The sequence below is a fragment of the Melospiza melodia genome, chromosome 5 (assembly GCF_035770615.1).
Source record: "Melospiza melodia melodia isolate bMelMel2 chromosome 5, bMelMel2.pri, whole genome shotgun sequence".
Classification (NCBI taxonomy): domain Eukaryota; kingdom Metazoa; phylum Chordata; class Aves; order Passeriformes; family Passerellidae; genus Melospiza; species Melospiza melodia.
Genome location: NC_086198.1, coordinates 36,706,592 through 36,732,312, shown reverse-complemented (window position 1 = coordinate 36,732,312; position 25,721 = coordinate 36,706,592). Strand labels below are relative to the sequence as shown.

General features: G+C 43.7%; 1 long non-coding RNA gene across 1 annotated transcript; it reads right to left on the bottom strand.

The window, feature by feature from the left end:
- Positions 1-3,202: 3,202 nt before the first annotated feature.
- LOC134419035 (uncharacterized) lies at positions 3,203-5,546 on the bottom strand. The gene is made up of 3 exons (XR_010027943.1): positions 5,346-5,546; positions 4,089-4,116; positions 3,203-3,221 (listed from the first exon to the last, which is right to left on the bottom strand). It is a non-coding gene; the product is annotated as an uncharacterized LOC134419035 (long non-coding RNA).
- Between the last annotated feature and the right edge of the window lie 20,175 nt (positions 5,547-25,721).

The following is a 25,721-nucleotide window of genomic DNA, read 5'->3' as shown; positions in this document are numbered from 1 at the left end:
ACACTTTGGCAAAGCTACTTGGCAGGTCCTGGTAACCCAATCCTGCACTTGGGTTATTGCTGGGAGAGAGAGGAAGCTGCCCACAGCCACCCTTGCTGTAAATATGACATATATTAAGTCCTACTGAAAGACTTGGACTGAAACCAGTGACTTTTCATTCATTTACAGTTTTCTGCTCAAAAGATATTTCAGCAAAGGAGTGGAAGTTATAAACTTAGATAGGGATGTCTGTCAGTCTCAGTGGTTGCCTGTGGTCATCTTTAAATAATGGTACTATTTTAATTCCTGTGTTTATGCGTTGGATGCTGAGTGCTCCAAAGACTTGAACATGGCCAGCTTTCCTCCAAAGAGTTAGGGTCCTTGTTTCTTAAAATGCTGCCTCTCCCTATTAAAAATAATAATTATATATATTTCAGGAAAATATTCAATCTGCATCTCCAAGGATTTTAGAGTAACGTTGCCGGAGTTATCCCAGTTAAGGGAACTGAGCTGTGAGGTCTGAAGAGCTGAACAGCAGAAAGTGAAGCACAGTTGGATGCTCAAACCCAAACTATGGCTGCAATGTAGTTGGTATCTGCTGTGACTGAGGCACTTCTTATCATCATGAAAGGAATGATTCCTGTGAAATAGCTCTGAAGATGCAGAGAAATGCTTCTTTTCACAAGTCTGGGGTTTGAGTGCTCCTTTCCCCTTGCCAAGAGGATTGGTGCTTGCCCAAGAAACTCAGGGCAGCTTTGGTGCCCCTCTTTAACTGGGACCTGCAGCTGCAATCCCTCCCTGCCTGTCTGGAAGTGTTTTCCCCTCACTCAGTGCTGTATCCATCAGCCACATGCACATGATGCCCGTGGAGCAGGCTTGTCTTCTCCTTTTTTATGTTGTTATCTGAGAGATAAGCAGCTGTGTCTATCTGAGCATGTTAAACATGTGTTCCAAGAAGCACATGCTTAACAGCATTAGTGTTTTAATTAGGCAGCCACCTTTTGAAGTTTTATGGCATTCATGTGTCCTTGTGCATGTGTTTGGGTATTTAGCAATACCTCTCAGTTATGTAATGCATCTTCTTTTGTAGGTGACATTTAAGAAATAACAAAATCATAAATATTAGAGTGACTTCAGATGGAAAAAATTTTCAGCTCATTTCTTTGGCAGGGTCTGTCCTGCCTCATGCTCCTCAAGCTTTATTTTATTTTACTGTTGTGCCTGCCTTTTGCGCCATATAGTTTCAGCTGTTTCAGAGGCTGCTTTTCCCCCAAATGGAAACCAGCAGCTGTCTGATGGCAAGCACAGTGGTACATACACACTGAGAATGTTTCATTCACATAACAACAGGTTTTTTTGGCTAAACTCTTTTTGAAGCCATTGAAAACATCCTGTTCCACATTGGGATATAAGGTGTAGTAGCTGTGCCCTGGTGCAGAGCAGGACGGGTTGGAAGCTGATGGATCTGGGTCAGCTTCTCCTGTCTCTGTTTTGCTGCTGGGGTAAAAGCTTTCCCCAAGTTCAGTATGGCAGTGGTGCAACAGCACAAACCCCTGACCCCATCTGTAACCATCTCCTGAATTTGGGGGTGTTCAGGTACATCCCACAGGTGACAGGTGAGTGGCTTTGCCTCCCTGAGGGCATTTCTTGGTGGCAGATTTAAGGCAGACTTGTTGCCAGTGGGAGGTAGCTGAAGGCAGGGCATCTAATTACAGGCTTTCCCCTTTCCAGAGTAACCCTGTGTCACACATAAACCTGTCAAAATTCCTCACAGACAGAAAATATGATGGAAAGTAAAGCTGACCTCTCTTTAGTGTTTGTAGGTAAATTTCTGCTTTCCTTTCTTCTACTTTTGCTTGGCTTTAACCACCTTGAAATAGGTGGTTTGGCAGAAAATTGTGCACTGCTGTAAATACCAGCAGGGAAAATGGCATGTCAAGGAGGATTCCAACACAAAGGAAATGTTTCATGTTGCTCTGGTGGTGCCAATATGTCCCTGTGTACAATAAGTCTAGACAGCAGTTTTCAGCTCATGCCATGCTCTGATTCAATACTGAGCATCTCAACTCCAAAAGACTGAAAGCCTCCTAGATTTAACTCCTCTGAAACAGCTTCATTTCTCCCTGGAGACAGATGGAGTGACTAATGTAATCAGCAGTTATTTCAGGGGGCAGGAGCAGGTAAGATCCCTCAGGCTTTTGGGACCAGCAGTGCAGGACTGAGCCAGTGAGATGCCTGCCCAAGGACAGGAAACCATAAATAGGCTCCTGGGGGGAGCTAGAATTAGGTTAAAGCAGCAACAATTAGAGATGGAAACCTGAGAAAATACTGCAGTGTAACAGTCCTAGACTGGGGGGGTTGATTTTTTTTTCCCCATATCTATAGAAAGGGCAGTCCAGCTGGGCAGGTGCCCCAAGATGATGCCAAATACCAGTCCCCTTGCCCAGTGACCATGAACACATCTCCAAAAGAAAACGTGCTCCTCAAATCCAGCTACCACACATCCAGACCTGGGGAAGCAGAGGGGGATGATATTTTTCATGGAAATCTCTCAGTATCTATACTGGGATTTTTCTGATGGTGTCACAAGAGCAGCACAGAACTGCTGATGTGTTTTGTCCCAGAAGAGCACAGCTTGAAGTGTAAACTAGGAGTTCCTCATTCATTATAAAACTTGCTTCAGGACATGGGATACCATCTCCTCTGTGTAGGTGTGAGAATAGGAAGGGATCAGGAAGGAACCAGTGAAATGCAGGGGCTAAAAATAACTATATGGATTTTCTCTCACTAGACTTTAGAGCTTTGATCTCTTTCTGCTTCAGTAGAAGGGAGAGTTCCAGCATAGCTGTTGATATTTACCTATAAGCTTTACATGAGTCTCTCTAAATTTGTGTGTATTAGCAATAAATAAAAAAAGGATACAAATTTTAGCATCTTATAGCTTGTGTGCCTTCTTGTGGTTTTCAATAGAGAAAATATTCCTCACTTTGGGAAATCCAGTAAGAAATTTTAAACAGTTTCTTGCATTAATTACTCTGAAATGACAGCTTCTCACTTGGTATTGTGTGATTGTGACACCTGATCTTGACCCAAAGCAGAAATAGGAATAATGAAAAAGAAAATATTCACTTGGCCACAGCATTAGAACCAAAACCAACCTCTTTGTGGGTCAGTTTCTCATTTTGAGAGGGAGCTGTGCTTGAACACTCACCTCAGCAATGCAGGGCGAAGTCATTCTGGTGCTGTCAAAAGAAAAATAACCTTTATCTAATGTCTCCGTGATTTGTTTTAGTCCCCAGGAAGCTGTTTATACTATTTCCTCCCAGCTTCATTAATTAGTCACATAGAGAACTTTTAAAGGAGATGTGAATGTGCTATGTTCATTAATGGCTTGAATTTATGGTGTAGGATTTGGGAAATTATCTTCAGTTGAAATAATGCTGCATGGTCCCATATGAAGCAAATTAATATCTTGTGTTTGTAAAACAAAGTTTGTAGAAACTTGCTGTTTTCATCATGTTATATCCTGAGCAGAAGCTATAATTTATTAAAGTGAAGTACCTAGGCAGGTACACAGAGTGGAGAAAGTAATTACTAAAAAAAAAAGTTGGTCAGTCGAGTTTCTATACATTACAAATGGCTAGAATTTGGTTAATGGCAGCGTGGTGGCAACCACTTAATTTGTTTTGACGCCATTCTGCAGGTGCTGAGGGTTCTTTTCTGGCAAAATGAAAGCCCTTTGATGTTAAAAATTGTGTTAAGACATTCAACTTTTACCCCCACCCCATTTTTGGTAATTTAATCATCCATTGAAGCAGATCATTTCACTGAAGGGCTCCAGCCCGCTCACAGCGCTTTGGGGATTTTTCTTACTTAACACTTTGTTCTAATTTATTGGTTCAGCACTGTTTTTCATGTCTCTGTGGATTTATAATCATAGTTCCCATTAACTTCAGCACAGCAGGTGGTATTAAAACTACCTGTGTGCTGTGCTCTAGCCATTGTGTAAGAAAGCTGTCGGGGTAATGCAGAACGGTGCAGCTCCCTCCCTCACCAGGAATTACAAACCAACACATGTAGCATCAAAACCTGCTCTGAAGGGCACTTACCAGTGGCCTGCTTTTGAGAAGATGAGCACTGAAGGATGTAGTCAAGATTTAATTCTTAAAGGTGTCAAAATGTGCTCTGAAGCAAAGTAGTAAGCAACCTTCTTTTGAGAAGACAAGCATCAGAGAGGGTCCAGTCAAGATTGAATTCTTGAAAGTGGCCCGGTTAGACCACCCAATTTTGACCTTTCAGCCATAATTTTGAAATCTCAGATTGCCCTTGTGGCCAGGGTGGGTTCTCTCTTGGATGTGGTCCCCAGCACATGGAGGCACATCTGGGCTCTGCAGGTGGGAGCTGAGGAGCACCGCGCTGACCTCTGGCTCACATGTGCTCCCCACCACAGCACCTCCCCAGTGGGAGATGGAGATTTATGGGGCGTATTTGCTGCTGTCAGTTACCTCTGATTTGTGAACAGGCTGGAATGAGCCTCAGGGAGAGGCTGGGAAGGGGACAGAGGGGTGCTTGAGAGGAAGGCTTCGTACCTCCCCCTGCTCTGCAGTGATCTGCTGCTGCAGTTCTAGAATTTCTGCCTCGCCTGGTCAGCTGGGGGAAGAAAAACTGCAAACTGATGGCAGCCTTGAAGCAGGCATTTGAAAAGTTTAGGGGCTGTCAGGGTCGTTTTAACTACCTGCAGGTAGAAATCCTGAGGAAGGAGCAGTTGGAGCCTCTGGTGAGCAGTGATTGAAGGGAGGTTATCAGAAGGGAGCTCTTAATGAGACAAACAATGCAGGAGCCTTTCTTTTTACACAAACTCAAAATGAAACTGGAAAATAATTTATTTTCTCCTTTCTAGTAACTTACTGGAAGTTTGCAGGCTCTGCATTTGGATGGGCCAGGTAAACATTGCTGTATCAAGTATCTGAGGAGAGGCCCTGCTCATTTCTCCATGGGATACCCCAAGGATTCCCAGGTGCTTCTCCACATCTTTGCTCTCTAGGTGTGAGCCTGGCCACCATCCCTTGCAGCACCCCAAAACCCTTCAGGTGTGAGTGCCACACCCCCAGGAAGGTGTGGGGAGAATCCAACTGTTCCTCCTGTGCCTGTGGTACCAAGTGTGGGTAGCTCCTCACAAGGGAACTGTGGGCAGATTAAATCAGTGGCTGCAGCAGGATTTGAGGTTCTGGCATTCAATAAATCCCCATCAGTGCTGGATATGTGGCTGTGCCTCATTAGTGAGGAACCAAAGGGATGTGCTGAGGGATGTGCTATCTTTTTAATCATGTTCGTCCACATGAGACTTGGACAGAGCTATTTATTACCCATCCTGTTCTCATAACTGAGGCTTCCAGCTCAAGCTGAGGGACAGGAGATGCCAAGCTTCTCTCTTGGTTTCTCCTTTTTCTTCCAACTTTGGCTTGAAGAAGCTGCTAATAGCACTCAAAAAATCAGTATTACTCCTCAGAAATTTACACCATGCTGCCAGTTCCTGTAAAAATGGACAAAAATATTAGTTTTTCCTGGGTTCAGGTCTGGGAGGCTTGGAGCATGTTAAAATGAAGATTTTTGCTGTCTATCTTGCAGACCAATATGCAATTTATTTTCTAATACTTTCTTGCAACTTGAGGGTAAGATTTTCTTTGCTTAATTTGCATAAAATTTGTAGAGGTCTTTTTCATACTCACCTCATCACAAACTTGTGAGGAAGTTTGAAAAGAAAATTATGAAGGTAAATGTCAGTACTCCCATGAGCTTTATAGCCAATTAATACAAATAATAAAATACACTTTAGTTTATCTACAGCTATTTGTGAGTCAGGAAAGCTCTGGCATTTCCATGTGTGCAGGATTTGATGGAAAAGCTGGCACAACTGTGGTGACAGCAAACATCTCACTGTACTTAGGTGACCAAAATCTCATCTTGCTGTGAGGCATTATCAGAAGTATGGTGTGTAAACAAGGGATCAAAGTGCACCCAGCATTCCCAGGCTGGGGAATAGGAAATGGCAGCTCTCTTCCATTTCAAATGAACTCCTCTAGACAAAAAAGTTGCAATTATCCAGGCAGCTCTAAGGAGATGAGTGAGCAGCTACTTTAGAAGCAGTGCTGGTGTTAAGCATACACAGTTCAGGTGTTGCCTTCTGGCAGTTTTTGTGTGTTCTTTAATATTAATCTTTGTAATTTAATAGGCATAAATAGAGATCATAATTACCTTAAACAAAAATGCCTTTAAAGTTTTGTCTGGCACATTATTTTGGACTTTTTTTTCTTCCTTTCAAACTGCAAACCATCCAGGCAGGATGGGAAACACAATACTTGGTGTCTTATATTGGGTAGCAGTGTTTCCCTGCTGAGGTGATGGCCAAAACTTGGAGAACTTCCACAAAACTTGGGTATTTTTGGTTATTTTAGGGATAGCCAGAGTTCAGACTGCTTGGGAACCATTTCTGACAGTCAGTAGCATCTGTAAGTGTTTTATGGAGTGGTCCATTGGGATCTGGGGGAACTCTGGAGGTATAGTGTATATTAGCTTGCTAATTCATTAATAACCACCTGAGCAAATGGGAATGAGGGAAAACTTTTGCCTAAACCTTGAAGCAAAACATCCCTTCTCCACCTGATTCTGATGTGCCCAGGCTCCCTTTGGATAGACCAGCTTGTCTTCAGGGTGCTTTCCAAGACAATTTAACTTGAGACAGGGTTTTCATGTGCTCCTGAAATCCTTTACCTTTTTCCTCTGCTGCTGCTTCTAATGGCTGAGGGGTGTGGAGGAAGCTCCAGAAGGCATCATAAACAGAACAAAGCACCCAAAATGGGGCCAAGTCCCTTTCTCCTTTCCTCTTCTTTTCCTCCTGACAGTGATGGCAACTCTTCAAAAGGAAAAAATTGCATCCAAATTGTCCCTTCTTCCCCGACTTTTGGGATCTCCTTTTCACAGCTGGCCAAGGTTTGGGGTTTATTTTCCCTCTGCTGCACTCGATTTGAGAGGAGGAAAATGCATTACAGAGCTTGAGAGCCCAGGGCAGGGTTGGTACTTCCCCCTCTCACCTTCCTGCATCTCTGAACCTTCCCTCTGCCTCAGATGTTTGGGGAGCAGCTCAGGCCAAAAGGAAGAAAGGAGAAGTGTGGGTTTTAATTTGACTTATTGTTTATGGTAGGTTGCCTAATTTTAGGTGAATGGCCATTTGTTATATTACCCGATCTGCATTTTGATATTCTAATTTGAATTAGGGGAGTCCTCCAGTGCCAAGATTAGCATCATAAAACGAAATAAAATAAATAAAAAAGGGTTAAAAAAACAATCAGCCAGCCCAATTAACATTGTGGCTGTCTGGAGCCATGGAAAAATGTAGCATAAACAGAGCTGCAAGATTTGCAGGGTGGAGCTGGCATTGGCAGCAAAAAGTGCAGGTATATACCTGTCTCCCAGATTTGGCCCAAACAACTGCCAGTGTGCTCTTTTTGGGGATCAGAGAACAAAAGTGAGGCAAACATCAGTTCCAAGAGGATAAGTACCTGTTCAAACATTCCCCCCTTTCCTGGAACATCTCTCATCTAAAGGACTCTCTGCTCCCGTGCTTATTGGTTTATTGTCCTGCTCTCTGGCAATTAGGGATCCACTTCACCCCTTGCAAGCTCACATCACTGCTGAGGCAAACTGACAAGATAAACTCAGTGCTTAAAATTCCATTTCCAGTAATAGAAATATACCCCATCCTGTCATTTTTTTTAACTTTTTTTTGAAGTTATACAAAACACCGCCATATTAGATTAAGCCTGGAAGGCACAAATTTAGAGGGTGAAATCTGTGTTTCTGAACAGGATGACAGCCTCTACTTTTCACACTGTAGAATTTTTCTTTTGACTTTGGCACTCAGATTTCCTCTTTCTTTGCAGGTTTTCTTTTCTTTTTCTTTGTCTGTTATTTTGTGTAATCAAGCCTTGAATTAGTAAATCACTTAAACATGCTGTAAGCTTATACTGGGGTTCTCTTGAAATCAGCGAGTATAAGGGTTTTGTTCAAGAGCTTCATTAAATCCAAATCTTTGCCTTTCAGTCTCATTTTGGTGGGATTTTGCACCTAGTTCAGTTCCTAGAGTTCGTGTCAGTGCAGTTATGCCAAGTTTGCTCTCTGGCAGTGATTTCTTCTGGGATACTTTCAGAAAACAAAAGAAAAAACAAAAATGACCCTCAGACAAGAAGAAATTCCATTGGCATTCAGATTCCTGGATGGCCACACTGGCTCAGCTGGACCCAAAGCTGATTTATAATGTGGTGAAGCACGACAGGCTCTGAACTGTGTGAAAAGCTGCTGCTGTGAGATGTCCTTCCTGTCCTGTTGGGATGGCAGCAAGACAACTCTTAGCACAAAATGTGTTGTGTGCTGGTCCTTAACCAGCTTGCAGAGCACAGTGGTGTGTTTTGGTCCAAACATGCCAAAATCAGCAAAGATCTGGAGATCCCCTGTGTCTGGAGCAGTGTGGGAGGCTTGTGGAGAGGGCAAACTGAGGCTCGACCACTTCTGGATAAATGTGTGATCCAGCAGAATTTTGGATCTATTCGAGTGACTGAGCATCATCAAAGCTCAGCATTTGTCACTCCCTTTCCAAAATGCCTTCCTCATGCTCCCCTTTATCACCCCTCTGCATTGCCCTGAAAAAACTGAGTGCTTATAAAAGAAAGACATAATTCTCTTTCTTCTCATTTGAATTCTCTGTACAAACCAAGTCAGCAAACACACAAACCCTCCTAGAAAAAGTCTTTCATGTAGGTAACAGTGGACTTTTTTTTTTCTTTTTAAGAGGGCAGTCTGCCAGAGGGTGTCCAATATAAGCTTTTGTAGACAGCAGTTTTTCTACACAGAGCTGAGTTGACAGCTTTCCTCCTAGGATAATCACAATCTTCATTCTTCTGGGACAAAATTGCTTCTGACAGTATAAAACCCAGGACATCTTTGATGTAAAATCTGACTAGAACACATGAATGGTGAGACTACAGAGCCATCCCATTCAAGAGAAAATATTAGTAGTGGAGGCAAGATCAGAGGTGCCAGCTGAATTAATCAAACTGGTAAAATGTGAGGAAGTATCAGTCCATAAAACTGCCCCATAAATCCGAGTGCACAGAGTTGGAAGGGAAGTGCCTCTGGACACTAAGCTGGGTGTCAGACTGGGGCAGGGTGCCCTGGGAGTGCAGTCCTGCCCTGTCCGGCTCTCAGTGCTCGTTGTCACAGTGTAATGTGCAGGGCTGGGCTGTTCTGCCTCCCTCTTCCTTTCTTCCCCTTGTTTGGAATGGGGAGCTGCTGCCTCAGGTTGTGGGGGTGAACCTGGCAGGGTTGGCTCTGTTCCTTCAGCCTGACCTGGGGATGAAAAAGGGGTTGCATGTGCCCCTAAAAATCAGCCAATTTGAGTTTATAAAGATATTTATGGTATTTTTCCAGGGAGGGACAGAGCAACAAGATGAGCAGCCAATTTTCTGCAGAGAAATTTAAATAAAATATTACCAACACTGCCGTGTTTTTTCCTTAGATTTTAAAAACCACAGGAGGGGGTTGTTTTCTTTCAAAGCTCAGGATGTTTTGGGATAAACAAAGGTGCAGTTAAACAAAATACTAATTCTGGCATGTAGCCCAGGTATATCAATATCCTGGCGAGCCTGGCTTTGAGTATCGTTTGCTTTTACAAAGATGTGGAGGTTGAGCAGAGTATTGAAAATCAGTCAGGCTAAAGGAGATGTTTCAGTTTCTGGAGACTTTAGGCCAGCAGAAGGATGGAGCTGGTGAGAGGGCAGGGAACGTTGAGTTTGCAGGACCCGTGTGTCCCTGTGGGTCAGCAGGTGGCACCAGCGCCCCATCCATCCTTCCATCCATCCCTGCATCCATCTCCCGGCCCGCCGGGTTTGGAAAATATCCTGTTTGTTTTCCTTTTTAGCTCGTGTGTAGTGTCACCCGAATGCCAGACATTTTATCTACGAACAAAACTCAAGCAACTGCTTCCAGTTTGGGCTGTGTCCCTCCACCTGAAGTGAGGAACAGTAAGGTCTCTCCTTTCTGTGCCCCTTATAGCACAGATCTAAAAGCCTGCAAACTCCAAAAAGTATTAGGTGATTTTTCGTGTTGTTTTGTTGGCACACTCACTTTCCTTAAGCATTCCTGCAAGAGCCCTCTAGAAAGGAAATGGAGTTGAGCCTGGAGAAGACAGAGAAAGGACCTCACCAATGAATCCAAGAATCTGCAGGGAGGTGCCAAGAAGGTGGACAGGCCCTGCTCAGTGTGCAGGGCAGTAGGACAGGAGGCAGGGGAAGAAACCGCGCAGGAAGTTCCACCTGAACATGAGGGAGAACTTTACTGAGCAGTGACCAAGTGCTGGAACAGAGAGGGTGTGGAGTCTCCTTCCCCAAAGATCTTCAAAAGCCACCTGGACACAATCCTAAGTTATGTGCTCCAGGGCCTCTGCTTGGGCAGCAAGCTGGACTAGGTAACCTCCTAACCAGGCAATCTCTGAGATGGAGGAAAGCCAGCAGAACTAGCACAGACTGGCCAGGCACACACAGATATCCCTATTGCCTGCCAGTATTTCTGTAGCAGGTCCCAAAGTCCTGCTGATTTCCCTGTGAATCACCCGCTCCTCGAGCTCATTCAGTGCCTTGCTCACTTCTTGCCCTTCTGCAGAGGCTCCCTGTTCTCTGCACTCGGTGAGCACAAAGCAGCCCCTGTCTCTGCGGCTCAGCCCAGCGAGTAATTCCATCCCCATTCAGCAGAACACTTAGCCACATGCTTACCTTTAATTATGTGCTTAAACCAAAGACGTGTGAACTTGTGCTCTGGTCTCATGCTGGACAGCACAGAGCTTAATGAGATGCTTAAAGTTAAATAAGTGCTCGGTGATTTCCTGGATCAGGACCTACCTAAATAGAAGATTACCCCACCTGATATTTAAAATTAGATTATGTTTAATTTGGAAGTCACAGTGATTTGCCATAAACAGTTCTTGGAGGCAATGCCCCTGGGGTCTAATCCAGGCCCCTTTCATCAGGCTCCTGCTGATGTCAGTGGATTTACATTGGGTCCTGGGTCCCTGCAGAGGACAGGGAAGGAAGGAGACAGCTGGGCTCACACCCTGTGGATTTACCCCCTTGGGTGACCCTGGTGAGAGCCCTGGGTGAAGGCTCAGCAGCCTCTTTTCACAGAGCTGGGACAAGACTGCAGGTGGGAGCTGGAGTGCTGCAGACCATGCCCACCCCCATAGCCCAAGCAAAGTCATGGAGCTCAGGAGATGAATTAAAAGATGCCCATTTTGCTCATGCAAAGTGTGTGGGTCTGCTGTGTGATGCTTTTGCTGTTGGGATGAGGCAGGGCTGACTTATTGCCCACAAACTTAAAAACAGGATGGTGACTCCATCACCACACAGCTTTTGAAGAGCTTTTAGCTCTGTTTTCTTTAAAGGGGTGAAATGGATAAATCAACAAATAAACTTAGTTAGAACAGGGTAATAAATTTGTGCAGATTTACATGCCTCTGGATAGTAATATATCTTCTCATTTCTGTAGGGGAAAAAAGAAGGAAAAATATGAGTTTGTTTTGGACGTAAGTATCTGAACGGGATACTGGAACCATCTTAAAACACACTTCAGTGCAGCTAAGAGAGGAATTCACACAGAATCCTGTGCCCAGATGTTAGGGTTTTCTTCTTCACACAAGACATCTATCATCAGAAAGGGGAAGCTGTCTCATTTAATTTGCATTCCAGGTTACTAAGGAATTCTGTAGTTTGTTGCAGTAAGCCTGGGCAGTGTTTTGCTTAGCTACAGAAGGCAGAGGCAGATTGTATAATTTCCATTTCCTGATTATATGGCAATCATAAGTGAAAGGGCAAAGCTTGGACTGTTTACTACTGGATGTGGAGTTTAAAGGGCTGTTTGTAAAAGTAGGGTTGTGAAGACAGAGGGCTCCCTAAAACCAGCCTGCTCCCACCTCCTGTCCTGATATCATCCTGAAGAATCCCTTCATTTAAATCTCCAGTTTGTCACATAACAAGTTTGAAACTGAGGACCTTTATTTTATTAACATGTATGTGTTTGTGGTGTGTTTTAGATTGCAGCTGGTGCCTGATGCAATTTGATTCTTCTCTTCACCTTAGAGCTCTGATACATTAGAGTAGAGCAGAAGCTTTTCTCTGGGCCTAATCCTTGCAATGTCTCAGGAATAAATCTCCTGGGATCTCTCTTGTGACAGACCTGGTGTGCTCTCTGACATCTGTGGCAGTGCCAGCTACACAACACCCTTTTCCTTTCCTCTTCCCCCTGTGGCCCTTTCCTTAGTTTTCAGCCCTTTTTAGCTTTGCTTCTCCTTTCCCCTATCTATTTCCAGGGATTTTGCAAAATCCAAAAGGTGGCTGGCAGCACCCAGGCTGAGGCATGGGGAGAGAGGAGCTGGATGGGCACGTCCAAACAACCCTCAGCTCTGAAAATGCTTAATGCAGGGGCTGCATCCAAACATCATGGCTCAGGCCATAAAGAATGAGAGAGAGGAATTAAACACCCTGTTCCTTCAGCTGACCAAGCTGTGAGGATATTTCACAATCATAACAAAGAGGGAGCAGTGGGGCCAAGCTACTCTTGGCTGTTCCTTGTCCCTGCGAGTAGCACGGAAGGACCCAGCTCAGATGGGATGAGCACATCCTAGGCTGCAAAGCAAGTGCAGATGTCCCCTCCTGAGAGGAGCTCCTGGCAGCTGCAGGCTCTGTGCTGTTTACCACGGAGCTGCAGCAGCTCCAGGAGGGAGCAGAGGAGCTCCTGCCCCTCAGCATCCCCCAGCAGCACAGCAGGGCAAGGCAGTCCTGCTCTCCTGGTGCTCCCTGTTTTGCAGACTTGGTCTGGCAGTGTTAGCTTGTGGGGTGCTGCAGGAGGTGAGGAGTGTGATGGGGCACCCCAGCAGGTCTGTCTCCAGAGCCATTGTCACAGAGCTTGCCCAGGCCAGCCCTGGCTGCCCAGAGCGCTGCTGCCACTGCTGGTGATGCTCTGTGCTGGGGCTGGCACCTCCCCTCCCGGCTTTTCCACTGTGACTCCTGTGCTGTGTATAGAAGAACGTTCTGTTTCTTGTTCTTTTGCAATACTAGTAGCACTCGGTTTAAATTTAATTTTCTTCTTTTCAACAAGCATTTTTTGGCACTGCCTTCTTTGCCCTTCAGCTGTTTTAAATGTTTATTTCTCATTTTGCACATGTTTGACAAAGACAGCACTTACACAATTCCTCTCTGAATAATTCCCTTTCTCCCTAGAGCCAATAAAGTGAAGAGATTATAAAATGAGACACTGCTCTCCTGTGTTAGGCAGTGAGGTTGCCCATCTTATTTCTCTGCTCTACAAGGCAGAGCTGGGATATGAGACCTCAAACCCCCTGTGCTGCTCCAGCTCCTCCCAAACACCACCATTTTTCCAGAGACACAAACTCAGCTTTGGGAAGCTGGGAAGAAACTGAAGCACACGACCTGAACTGTCATTTTAAAGTCCAAACTCACCTTTCTTCCCACTCTCTAGGGCGTTGGGGTGGGATTAAATAGCATGTGCCCACCAAAACTGGGGCACTCCTGAGGCAGCCACACTTTCCAGGACAATGAGGAGGGTGGGCATTAATGACAGTGATTTATCAGTGAGATAAGCTGTCTCAAGACTTAGTTGCTTTCAGACAGCACAAACTACTTTGCACATGGGCAAACTGAGAAAAGTGTCAGCCTTACAGTTTGTCTCATCCAAACAAGTCACCACTGAGTAATTGGCCAAGTATTTTCTTAATTTTCTGCATTTTTTTCTATTTAATCCACTGATTACTCAAAGAAAAGTGGTCTGGATTTAAAAACCTGCTATACAGTAAAAGGAGTTTTAACAGTGAAAATCTGTGTCAGTATTTAGGATAAAATAATCTCAATATTAGCTCTAAGCGTAACCCAAGATTAAAACTGATCTAGAAGGAGGAAATGGTGGAGTAATATAATGGTTTGGAATAGATTTAATTCACTCTAATTCTTTGTAAATTTGGCAAAGTCATTCTGGTTTGGAATTTTAGCCTGAACCAATAGCTCACTACAATAAACAGCTGCTGCTTTTTTCCTGTCTGCAATTTGAGTTGGATGCATCCACATTTTAACTACTTTAATTTCTTTGGAGGGAAAAATCTTGTCACCAGCCATGAATACTTGAAAATTGCAGCTGCCTTGTTTGCCACATTACAAATACAGGCTGAAATCCTGCATTGGCAAAACTTCCCAAATTTCACTAGGCCCAGGTTTTCCCTCACGGGATACTTTGGTTCTTCCACCATCTATCTGACTAATTGCTGTAATGAGATTTGCAAAGAGCAAGCTTGAAATTCAGCTGTGAAGTCCAAAGTGAGCTATTGCCTCAAATTCACTTTCCATGAGCATTCTCACAGAGAAGGCAGGAGTGCTGAAATGTGCAGGGAAAATGAACAAAACAGACCTGCAAACATCATTAAGTCCAAACTCGGTTTAGGGATCAAATTTCCTTACAAATAAGGATCTTTTTCTTTTAATATTATTTCAGCTCTGCAAATTTCATACCTCAAAACTGCCTGTGAAAAAAAGAAAAATTAAAACCAGAGAAATGGGAAAATGTATGGGAGATGTGACAGAGTTTGCCAGATGTTCCACACACGTGAGAAAATGAGCTGGGAGCACTCCCCTCTCCAGATGTGCTGCTGGGCAGAGATGGGCAGCACCCCTGGAGCTCTCCCTGTCCTGTTCTCCTCCCTGCCATGCATCCACAGGCACTGCACACCCTCCTTGGCTCCTTGGGGGATTCTGGTGCCATGGCTGTAGCTGCATGGAGTCCAGAAATGATGATTTTTGCAAACCAAACTGAACACACCTTGGTTTTTAGGGCAGATATTCAGGATATCATCTGCTTCTCTTGCTTCAAAGCACTTTAACATTGGCTCCCTTCTCTTACCCCACTCTTTGCCCAATTTTTTTTCCAATGGGCATTAGGATTCCTCCTTCAAAATCTGTGGAAATGTTATGAAGAAATGAATGTAGGTAACGTGCTGGGCTTCTGGGGGCAACCTTCAGATGCTGAAAATAAAGGAGTGCTGGTATAACGTGCTAAGGAGAGCAAGTAGAAAATTTTGGGAAACACTCCCACCCTGGCATGCCCCCAGGCTGTGAAAACATCTGATTGTCTGTATAAGCAAAATATTTCCTGATGGTGCAGTGTTCACTTTTTATTTATACCCAGACTTTCTTCTTCAAAACACAGAAGGATATTAATGCCTAATGCCCACTCAATTCCAGTAATTAATATACAATTATGGTAGACTATGTACAATTTAGGTAGACTTATGTTTTAAAGTGCATCACAAATATCAACTCAGACAATATTCATAGTGAAAAGTGTCTGTTTGGAAACTCCCCAGGTTTCTTCCTCACCTGAAACAAGTGATGATCTAGACAGGGACTTGCACAGAAACGTTGTCCAAGTCTTTGCCACCAAAGAGTTTAATATGAAAATGTTTTGCTGTCATTGTGCAGCAGTTTCTGCGTTTCTTAAAGCAAACCTCACTTTTGTGTAAGAATTTGCAGCTCAAAAATAAATTCTATGTGAATTCAGCTTCCTCAGTCTTATTGTCAGAAAATCTTAGTTATGAAACTGTAGGATTTGTGACACTTGTAATTTTCTCTTGGCAACTTTCTGCAGCTGTTTGTGGTAAACTGTCCTGAAACCATTGCTTCTTTTAAGTTTAATAAGGCTGGTGAGCAGCCTTGTTTTCTTTGCATTTGCACACCAGCAGACCAGCTATGCTCTTCACTATTACATGGATTTTCCATCTGCCCTCAGAAATTTTGGTAATGTTGGGTTATGGTTTTCATACTCCTCTTTTTTTTTTTTCTTTTTGTTTCTTTTTTTTTTTTTTACAAGCTGTTTTGGGTAGGCATGGCAGGTGCAAGATGGTTATTCAATTGAAATTCTAGAATACATATATATATTCTTAATTTTTGAGTTCTCCATCATTCTCTTTCCATTGCCTCACTGTAGCTCTGTAATTGATTTTCCTGTCAGGTCCATCACTGCCTTGGACTTCCAGAGGTCACATTTGCTCCTGACTCTCTAATACACCGCTATCAACTTCATTAAATACAGCACCCCATGTTGTTTTATCTGGTTGTAGGTGCTGGGACAGCTCTGTGGTGTTTATTCAGGGGTGTTAGGAATTGGGTTTGCAATCAGGACTTGGCAAAGAGCAAACCAGGAAAGGGGTGCCCAGATCAGAATGAGTCTGCCAGGCTCATTTTCTCCTTGCTTTTAGTGCTGGATTTATTTTGTCAGCCTCTCGAGGAAGTGGAACTTACAGATGTTTGAGAGTTAGCTGGAAACAAATTCATTTACATTCCTGAGGTGAAAAGAATATCAAACAAAGTCTCTTTCACTTCTTACCTTCTGTTGGCCAAACCTGAGTCTGATCAGGGAAGTCCTGTGGTCCAAGGCTTGATTTGGAGGTTATAAGGAAACTCAGAATGTTTAATTGGAATAAAATATCATAGCTTTAGATGGCTCTGGTTTTGAACAGGCAGACAGCTGAGCAGGAGTCCCTGTGTTTCCAGCAGGACACTTGCTGGGAAGGCAGAGGGGGCTTCTGGCACTCTGCAAAACCCTCTGGGCTGTAGGTACAGCTGAGCTGCCATTCTGTGCATCCCAAATAAAGTGCTCAGTAATTTGCTTATTTATAACCCGAGTCTGTGTCAGGATATGGAACTGGAGCTGGTTCCCTGGCAGAAATGGTCCTGGGGGAGGTAGGAAAGTGAAAAAGATGCTCCTACAGGAAGGAGGCCTTGCTCAAGGTCAAGCTCCTTCAAACTGGTAATGAAATGTTCAATCCCATTAGCTCCTGATCACAGTTATAAAATAAAATATTTCATTGTTTGCTTCCTAGCCAGGGCCAAGTTGTATGTTAAAACTGATAATAGTAAATCATAACATTAAGAAAAATATCCTGTTTCATACATACTTTTCTTTAATGGCATATTATTAGGAACCAAATAGGAAAAAAAATATCAGATTTCCCATCCCTTATCTGCAAAGGTCTTCACTCAGTTAAAATGGCCAACATTTCCATATGGACTCCAGCTGCTAAATGCATAACTGAAATAGAGATGTGGAGCATAAAGAACCTGCGAGATCATTTTCTAAAATACAGACCATTAATATCTAAAATTGGTCGTGGGATAAACCCTGCAAAGAGAAAGGGAAAAAAGAAAGTAGCATAGGAAGTTTCAAAACCAGATAAAGCAGATTTAGGTAACAGGTTCTCCTAATATCTGTCAGTTAGTGATTTTCCAGATAGATGATGTCTCAAGGGTTTCCATGGAGCAGAAAGAGCTCCCTGCTGCTGTGCCTTCTACAGGATGGTGGAGAAGCCACCTCAGGCCAAAAAATAGAGAAAATTGAGAGTCTGAGCTGTTGATTCTTTTGCTGTTTTTCTGTTAAGGTTGGGTTTAAATTGTGAGATGGTATTTTTTGTTTGGACTCAGATGTTTATTAGTTTTTATCTATATTATAATCTCATAAGATGTGAGATTTATAGTATTTTATTTTAATAAGGTTAAAATGGAAACATATTTCTCTCTCTACAAGGCTTTTTAAGGATAAATTGTCTAATTAAGAAATGGTACTTAAATTATTTTCACTTTTACTTAATAGCTAACTACTTGTGTCCTGCAATGTGGATTTTTTTATTTAATTACACAATACTACTTGAATGAGGACTAACTTCTGCTTTAAAAACTTTTATCGTACTTTATATATAATAACTATATTCTAAAACTTTAAAAAGTTTTCTACTATATGATATTATACACTTCTATTCAAACTACACACAATTTCAGTTTTATCATTCAGTTTTGGAGTTTAGTTTATGGTATCAAGTCAAATGTAGTTTTCTCTTGGGGAGTGTCTGTCAGTACAGAAAGTCTAAAATTCTCAGTAAGCAGGGTTCTAACACTGAGCCTGCACCTCTGTCCCAAAGGCTTGCTCAGAGCTCTCAGCAGCTTGAAACACACTGTTGAGAAATTCCTATGGAGTAGGGGCACGGAGGCTTTGTCAGGAATGTTTGATCATATCCTTTTGTGAAACCTAAATACTTTCCAGATTCAGAGACTGCTGCCCTCAGAAGAGGACAGCTAAGTAAATTCAGCATTTTTAACCAGTAACTCTTCCCAGCATTAGCCATGCAAGCACAACTCCAGCTGGAATTAGAAGAATGTGTGGAGATGCATTGATTTTATCAATATTTTATTCAAATCCCTTTTCAGTTAGAGAGCCCACCTATTGCCACCTTTTATCATTGCAGGCCTAGTTCTGAATGGTGTAAAATCTTTTGATTTAAAGTTTTGTCATGATTCTTCTAAGGCTATACTGTCACAGATATATTATACCTTTCCAGCAGAACTTCTGCAGAACTTATAAAGCAATAAACCAGATTTTCAGAGATGATGAATGGAAACTTTCATCCTTTCTTCTGTCCTTTTTAAAAACAAAATATCTCAGATTAACTTCATCCTTTCCCAACTGTAAGCATGGTTGGCTGCTTTCAGAAAAGTTATTTAATGTTTTAGCTGCCATTTTTGCCCGTTTATTAAAGTGAAAGACTGATTCTACTCCCTGATGCTTGAACTGTAACCATTGCGTGAAGCACTCAGGATCTGCAAAGAGCAAAAGCATTTGTTTAGAAGGAAATGGAAAATGTAACATTTCTTAGTACTACAAGGTGGTTTTCACGTGACAAATGACTTCAGACAGGAGTGGTTATGCAGTAGAAGAAAAGATATTTACTGTAGTGAGATAGAGTTGCATTACCAAGGTCAGTATTTTCCCTCATGCTCTAGACAGAACTTGAAGGAATCTTTGGTGCACACACTGTAATTTCAAATTTGGAAGAAGCATAGTCAGGAAGAAGCATGTTTCTGCTGCCTGGCATGCAGGGTTTGCACGTCTGTGAGGTTCTTTTAGCAATACAAAGCATTTGAGGCGAGTGTCAGGTTTGGTTTAGCCCCTCCAATCTTCAGTTAAGGAACTCCCCACTCTTTGTTTTAGGTTTGCCTGGCCTTATTAATTTACTAATTTGGTCATTTGCTTGGGAACAAAACTAATACTTTTAAGGAACCAGATGACACACATGATTGACAAGTGCCAAAAAGTAGATTTCTCACTGCTTTAAGAGCATACATCTCTGTTGGGAGAAGGGATGTGAGAATCTTGGCTTTACAAAGTCTTTTCCTGAGCACATTTTGGTCCATAAGGAATAAACATTACTTCCTAACTGGCAGATCCATGTCATGACTACCTTTAAGAAATTACCTGTCCAGTCTGGCCAAAGAGGAAGGTCAGCTGGGCAGATGGAAAGCTTTGGGAGCCAAGGATGAGAGGCTAAAATATGCTTATCCTTGCTGGATATACGAGCATTGCATGGACAAACCTGGGGAGCCTTCATTGCTGGCAGACCAGGAAAGGCAGCTCTGCTTTGCTCCCAGAGAGGAAAGACTGGAGGGGGTATAACAAGCTGAATTCTGCCACATTCTAAGCAAGGCCTTCCTTCCCTGATGAGTAATTAGGAGAATGTGCAAAGACTGCATTTTCCTGGCTCAGATTAAGGGATCAGACTTCCCTGGACAGAGTCTGTCTCTGAGAACCACAAACCCAGCCGTGTCTGCCCAATGCTCCGTGCCATCCCTTCATCCAGCAGTGAGACCCCTCAGGTTTGGGGCTGGCTTTGGTTGCAGAATAGTCACAGCTTTTCCCTGAGAAAGTCTTGTCCCTGTCCCTCCCAGTCTGTGCACTGTCAGTCCCTGTGCAATGACAGACCACAGAAGCTGCTCCAAGGCTTGAAGAGAGATTGTCCTCAAGAGGATTTATTGTCAGCTGAATCAGGGCACTGTGCACCACCTCCAGCTCCAGCAGGGACCTGGGGGCATGTGTGACATTCACAAATACTATATACACACATGCATGCGTATGGATCTATTAGTTGTGGTTATTTAGCTGCTAATGGGGTGATTAGCAAAGGACAATGCATTAAATGAATCCCTTGTGCAAGCACATTGTTTTACACAGAGTTACACGAGCAATAATTAGGGCCCTCATTCCTACCTCCCTGCTTCTTCCCTATCTGATTAGGGAAAGAAAAGAAGTCCCCAGCCCAATTAAGCCTCCCAGCTGGGAGAAGTGTGAATTTTTGAGGCCGTTCCTTTCTCCAGCTTGGCTGTCTCCTCATTAATTATTATAAACATATTAGTTACAGTAGTTTGTTTTGGAAGGTAAACAGAAATAAAACATTATGAAAAGTGATACAGTAGTGGAGACCACAAGTATGCCCAACTCTGTCTGTGGATTCCCATAAATGTCAATATTTTCATTAGATGACTGGTGCTCCTACTGAACTGGCCAGCACTGTTCCAGTAAATCATTATTTTCTTTCCATTCCTTTGAATATGAGCTCCCTCCTGCTGTTTGAGCATCCAGTCCTATATGGTGAAGTGCTCACAGCATCTGAAACACCCTCACAACTGGGATCAGAAAACAAGTGGAATATTCCTCCCTGATCACAAGAAGAGGGGCTGGGAAGGGATTTCCAAACAGAGCTTGTTTGTGCCATCTGGAAAGCAGCCTTTGCACTAGCTCTGATTGATACAGACAGCTTAAATCCATCAATATCCCACACATCCATCCCATTTGCAGGCAGTAGGGTTGCCTGTCTTGTGGGCATCCCAAATCCAGCAAGGCTCCGTGGGAAGCTGCCTCTGTAGTCCCAGGAGTGCTGCCTTTAGTTCTTCCAGGAAAGGTGCATCACCAGCATTTTTTGGAACTCTGGAATTCCCATTGAACTTCCCTGGGTGACTCTCCAGCTTCAGCTGCTGGAGCAGGAATTGTTCATGCATTTTTTAAAATGAAATAGTTTCACATCCATCTATCTATGGGCTTGGTATCTAAGGTTTACAAGGCAGAGCTTTCTTATGAATATAATAATTTAAAAATATGTTCCCATGGTTAAGAAAATTTCACTCTGAAAAAATGAATTTTCTTTCCTTTTGAGCTGTAATCAGTTATAAATTCAAGAGTTCCACTACCAGTCCAGTACAGCATTAATAATTCTAGAACTTGCAGATGCAAGTAACACCCCAAAACAAAGCATAACAGCCCAACTAAAATGTCCTTGGGATGGGGATAAAAATCTAGGAAAAATCTGATCATTTATACAGGAATTGGGAAGCTTGAAAATCATTCTTGTAATGATACAGGAATGGAGCAAATAGCAGAGGAATTGTATATTAATTAGCCCCAGTGTCATATGTGCATGCCATATCCCATCTTGGCTTGTCAGGAGATAGCTGGGTGGATAATCAGCTGGGTCACAGAAGAGTCTGACAGATCCTGTCCAGCATTCCCAAGTTTTGGCCAGAGCGAGTGGTGCTGTCACATTCATCCTCACGCTCTCTCCTGCATCCTCAGAGAGGATTTTTGCTGGAGTCCTTCAGTCAGCCATTCCCCTGCCTTCCTTGGGCTATCTCTGATGGGGCAGGTGTGAGCCTTCATCCTTTGCCACATGTCCCAAATGTCCCCTTTCCTTTCGCCAGGGGTACAAAATTACTGAGCCCCTCGACAGCTCCTGCCATTTGTTACAAATCCATTCCACCTCATATATTCACTCCAGTTTGTTTCCAAAGCTTTAAGCTGCCTGCCTCTGGGGAGCATCCAGGTTTCATATCCATATGTTCAGATGGAAATAACATTTGAGTTGAAGATTCATGGTTTGGTCTATGAGTTGCTGATTTGGCCTTTAAGACGTAGATTTTCAACAACTGAATCTCGTTTAAACTGGTAAGTGCAGCTGCTGCCCTGCCAATTTGTGACCTTATTTCCTTCTGGATGTCCCCACTGGCTTGCATGTTGCTGCCAAGGTATGTAAACTGACCTATAGGTATTCCCTTGCCCTCTGAAGTAATTCTTCAGCTGGGAGTTGCTGGGGCTTTCATTAGATTGACTTTAGAAAACTGATTATGAATCACATCTGCTTGTGATTAAAAACAATTTGTTGTGATTGCAGGGGGGAAATGTTATTTTTGTGCAGTGTAGCTGCTGCCTCAGTTGCAGTTGGTTTTGGAGGTTTCTATCTGCTGGACACCTCTGTGTGCTCCCAGCTCTGCTCTGTTTTCAGCATCATGGGACAGCACACAGTGTTTGCATATCAGCCTGAATTTGTCACTTCTGAGTCCCCAGTACAAATGTCTTGGTGCCTTTTGTCCACAAAGTAGCCTTTAACCCTCATCAGTGGGAAAAATGCCAGCTTCCAGGCATGATCATACCTGTGATAGCAGAGGCACACAGAAAACCAAAAGAGACCCAATTTTCCTGAAACAAAATATTCACCAGCTCTTTTGTTTTTCTCAACTGCTTTTCTGTCATTGCAACATAAGTGAGGTTTGTTGAGTTTTAAATAAATATTTCACTAAAAAGGCTCTGAAAAGGGATGTACTTGAAGTGAAAGTCCTTTCTGACCTCTCCTCTATGCTCAGCTTGTGCAATAGGGTTTGTTCCCTGGGCAGACTTTTGATTCAGAAAGTGTAGTAACTACACAGTGTTTCTAAAACACCATGATCTGACACAGTGCTGCAGGGGTAAGTGCCAGAATTGCATGTAGGAAGGGATTATGCACCAAAAATTCAGATGTGTGTGCTTTTCTTTCATTTTCAGGTTGTCTTCTTGTCTATTTGCAGAAAGAGATGAATAAGATCGCCAGGTTCATTATTATTCCATTCTCACCAGCCTTGTTTCATATATTTTATTATGTTTCCCATTACTCATTCCCTTCACTGAATACATAAAATATTTTCCTTACTTGTCATCTTAATACAAACTTTCCCAGGAGCTTTTATCGCTTTACTTGCTCTTTTCTTGCAATTTGCAGTTGCCATGGAACTGAGATAAGACAATAAAAATCAGCCCATCTATTTAGAATACTTTTGCCCAGAAGCATAGGTGTATGTATAGATGGATGTGTTATAGAATGAGATATAAAAGATATATATTCTACATGTTTTTGTCAGCGTGCACAACTCATTTTATGTAGCTCGTGCAGCTCAGTGCTTCAAAAACTGTCATCTGATGTCCCTGAGTGTGCCCCCAAGCAGTCAGTGACTACTCCAGCTTCACACCACTGGCACCTCAGCCAGAATTAACTCATTCATGGAGATTTTATGCACAGCCCGTGCACCTGAGAAGTTACAACTCTGTTGCAACTCTCACATTTGTTTTATTTTGCACTCGCTCGCATTAGGCTTTTAGTGTGGCAGTGGTGCTTGCTCTGAGCCAATATTAAAGACAGTAAATTGTGGTTTTTCTCAGTTATTGAGGGGGGAAAAGTGCAGTGGGAATGGCAGGTGCTGCTGGACAGCCTCGGGTGCCCCTCGGGCTCCCCAGGGAGCTGCGGGGCTCTGGAGAGGGCTCCTGCCCTGCTGGCACTGCAGGGACAGTGACTCATTAAAACACCAGCGCGTGTTATGGGGTTGCCCAGGGAACGAGATAATTGAAGTAATTGTTTTTGCAAATTCTCCAGTTGGTATTCAGCGTTTAAGGCTGCCTGTCACTGGGCAGGCAGAGCAGAGCCATGTGGGCTGTAGCCAGCTTTTCTGGGAACCAAAAATGCCTTTTCAGTATGGGCACTGCATATTCCTGCAAGGGTTTTGGGTTGGGGTTTTGGATTTTGGTTTTGTTTTTTTTTTTTCTTTTCCATTTCACAGGATGCAATGCTTTTTTTCCGAGCCAGTTTTTGCCCCTCTGAGACTCGTTGCAGATCCAGCAGCTGCAGATCTGGTTCTCTCCTTACATTTAAATAAACATTCCTGTCCTGACTGGCAAAAGCCCTGTCTCTGGTTTCCTCGGTACCTGCATAGGCAGGGCTGCTAACGCTGCTGCTGCCGAGCAGATGCTGATGCTATCAGCAAACCTGTTCCGAGAGAACGCGCACTCAAAACACCTCCTCCATCGATAAGTGCAAGCCTGCAGATGCTTCCAAAATATCCAGATTGGTTGCCGGTAGCAGGGATCGCTTCGGCAAACAGCTGGATCTCATCTCCGGGCACGTTTCTGCTCGTGTCGGGTTGGCAAAGTTTGCTCTTCTTACACCGGGAGGAAAAGCAGCAGCTCCAGCCAGAGCTGGCTCGGCGTGGCACATCCCTGTGCATCCCTGTGCATCCCCTGCCCATCCCTGTGCATCCCTGTGCATCCCCCGTGCCCTGCACATCCCTGTGCATCCCTGTGCATCCCCTGCCCATCCCTGTGCATCCCTGTGCATCCCCCGTGCCCTGCACATCCCTGTGCATCCCCTCTGTCCATGCCTGCACATCCCTGTGCATCCCCTGTGCCCTGCACATCCCTGTGCATCCCCCCAGCACATCCCTGTGCATCCCCTCTGCCCATCCCTGCCCATCCCTGTGCATCCCCCCTGCCGCGGCCATCCCCGTCCTCCCAGAGCGCCACCATCCCTGCAGGCAGCACGGGGAAGCTTCTGCTTTCAGTACACACTCATGGATCTGTGCTTGGTATTTTGCTGGAAGTAGGAGTATTCATTTCACTCATGACCCGAGGCAAATTTAAATGTAGGCTTCCAGAAGTGTTAAAACAGTATAGACAGAGTTTAATGGGCCAGACTCCAAGCTCTATAAATTTAACTATTCCCATACACCCAGTGTAACTTACAAGTTGATTAAAACATGTGTGAATTGATTCCTGTAGACTGACACTTCACGGGTGGCTTTAGACTGAGAAATTATCTGGTTTTGCTTTATAAAGTGCCCTGTATCTCGTACACATGGCTTGGAAGTTGTTTGAGAAAACCTCTGAGGCTCTTGGGCTGCTGGACTGACCAGGCTGACAGCTTGGCAGGGAGACAGCAGACAGATTATCATTTTCCTTTTATTGCCTGAAGGTTGCAGAAAACACAAACAGTATGGTCATGGGGAGAGAGCAAGGACGGCTCATCCCTGCTGCTTTGAGTGAAAAGTGGTCTCAGCCTTGGGCCTAGAGGAGTGCCATCATTTCTGTGGGTTTGATGCTCCAGAGTGAAATATCCACCCCATAACTCCAGGATGGAGTATTTGGAGGCACAACATGGCTCCTCACCAGTGGAAGTATGCACCTACTGATCACCCCAAGGAGAAGCAAACCCTTCTGCCCCACATCAAAGCCACTCCTTCACCTCCAGAGAGAGAACCCAGAGAGAGAACTTCAGGGGAGACTTGTGCTCGTGCAAATCCTGCAAGGATATGCCTAAGCACATATGCTGAGGCAGGAGTGTGACCTCCTGTGAAGCTCTGGTGTCGCTGTCTCCCACCCAAGAGGCTGCAGAGGAGGATTATAGCGCTCCTGGCAAGACATCATGGAGCCAATCTTGACTGGGTTTGGGCCACCATTAGAAAAGCTTTATAAACTGATGCTGTGTCCTATGCCAGTAAAGATGTCACTCAGAGCTACCACCTTCTCCCTATTTCCACTTGCCTCCTTCCTGCTCTGTTTAATAGCAGTTTCTAATGTTACAAGCAAAGATAGCTGACACACTCCTAGATAAAATGCCTATAAACTGGTTTTGATAGCAGGAGAATAAGGAAGGGTGTCCAGTTTAAGAAGAAGCTTGTGCC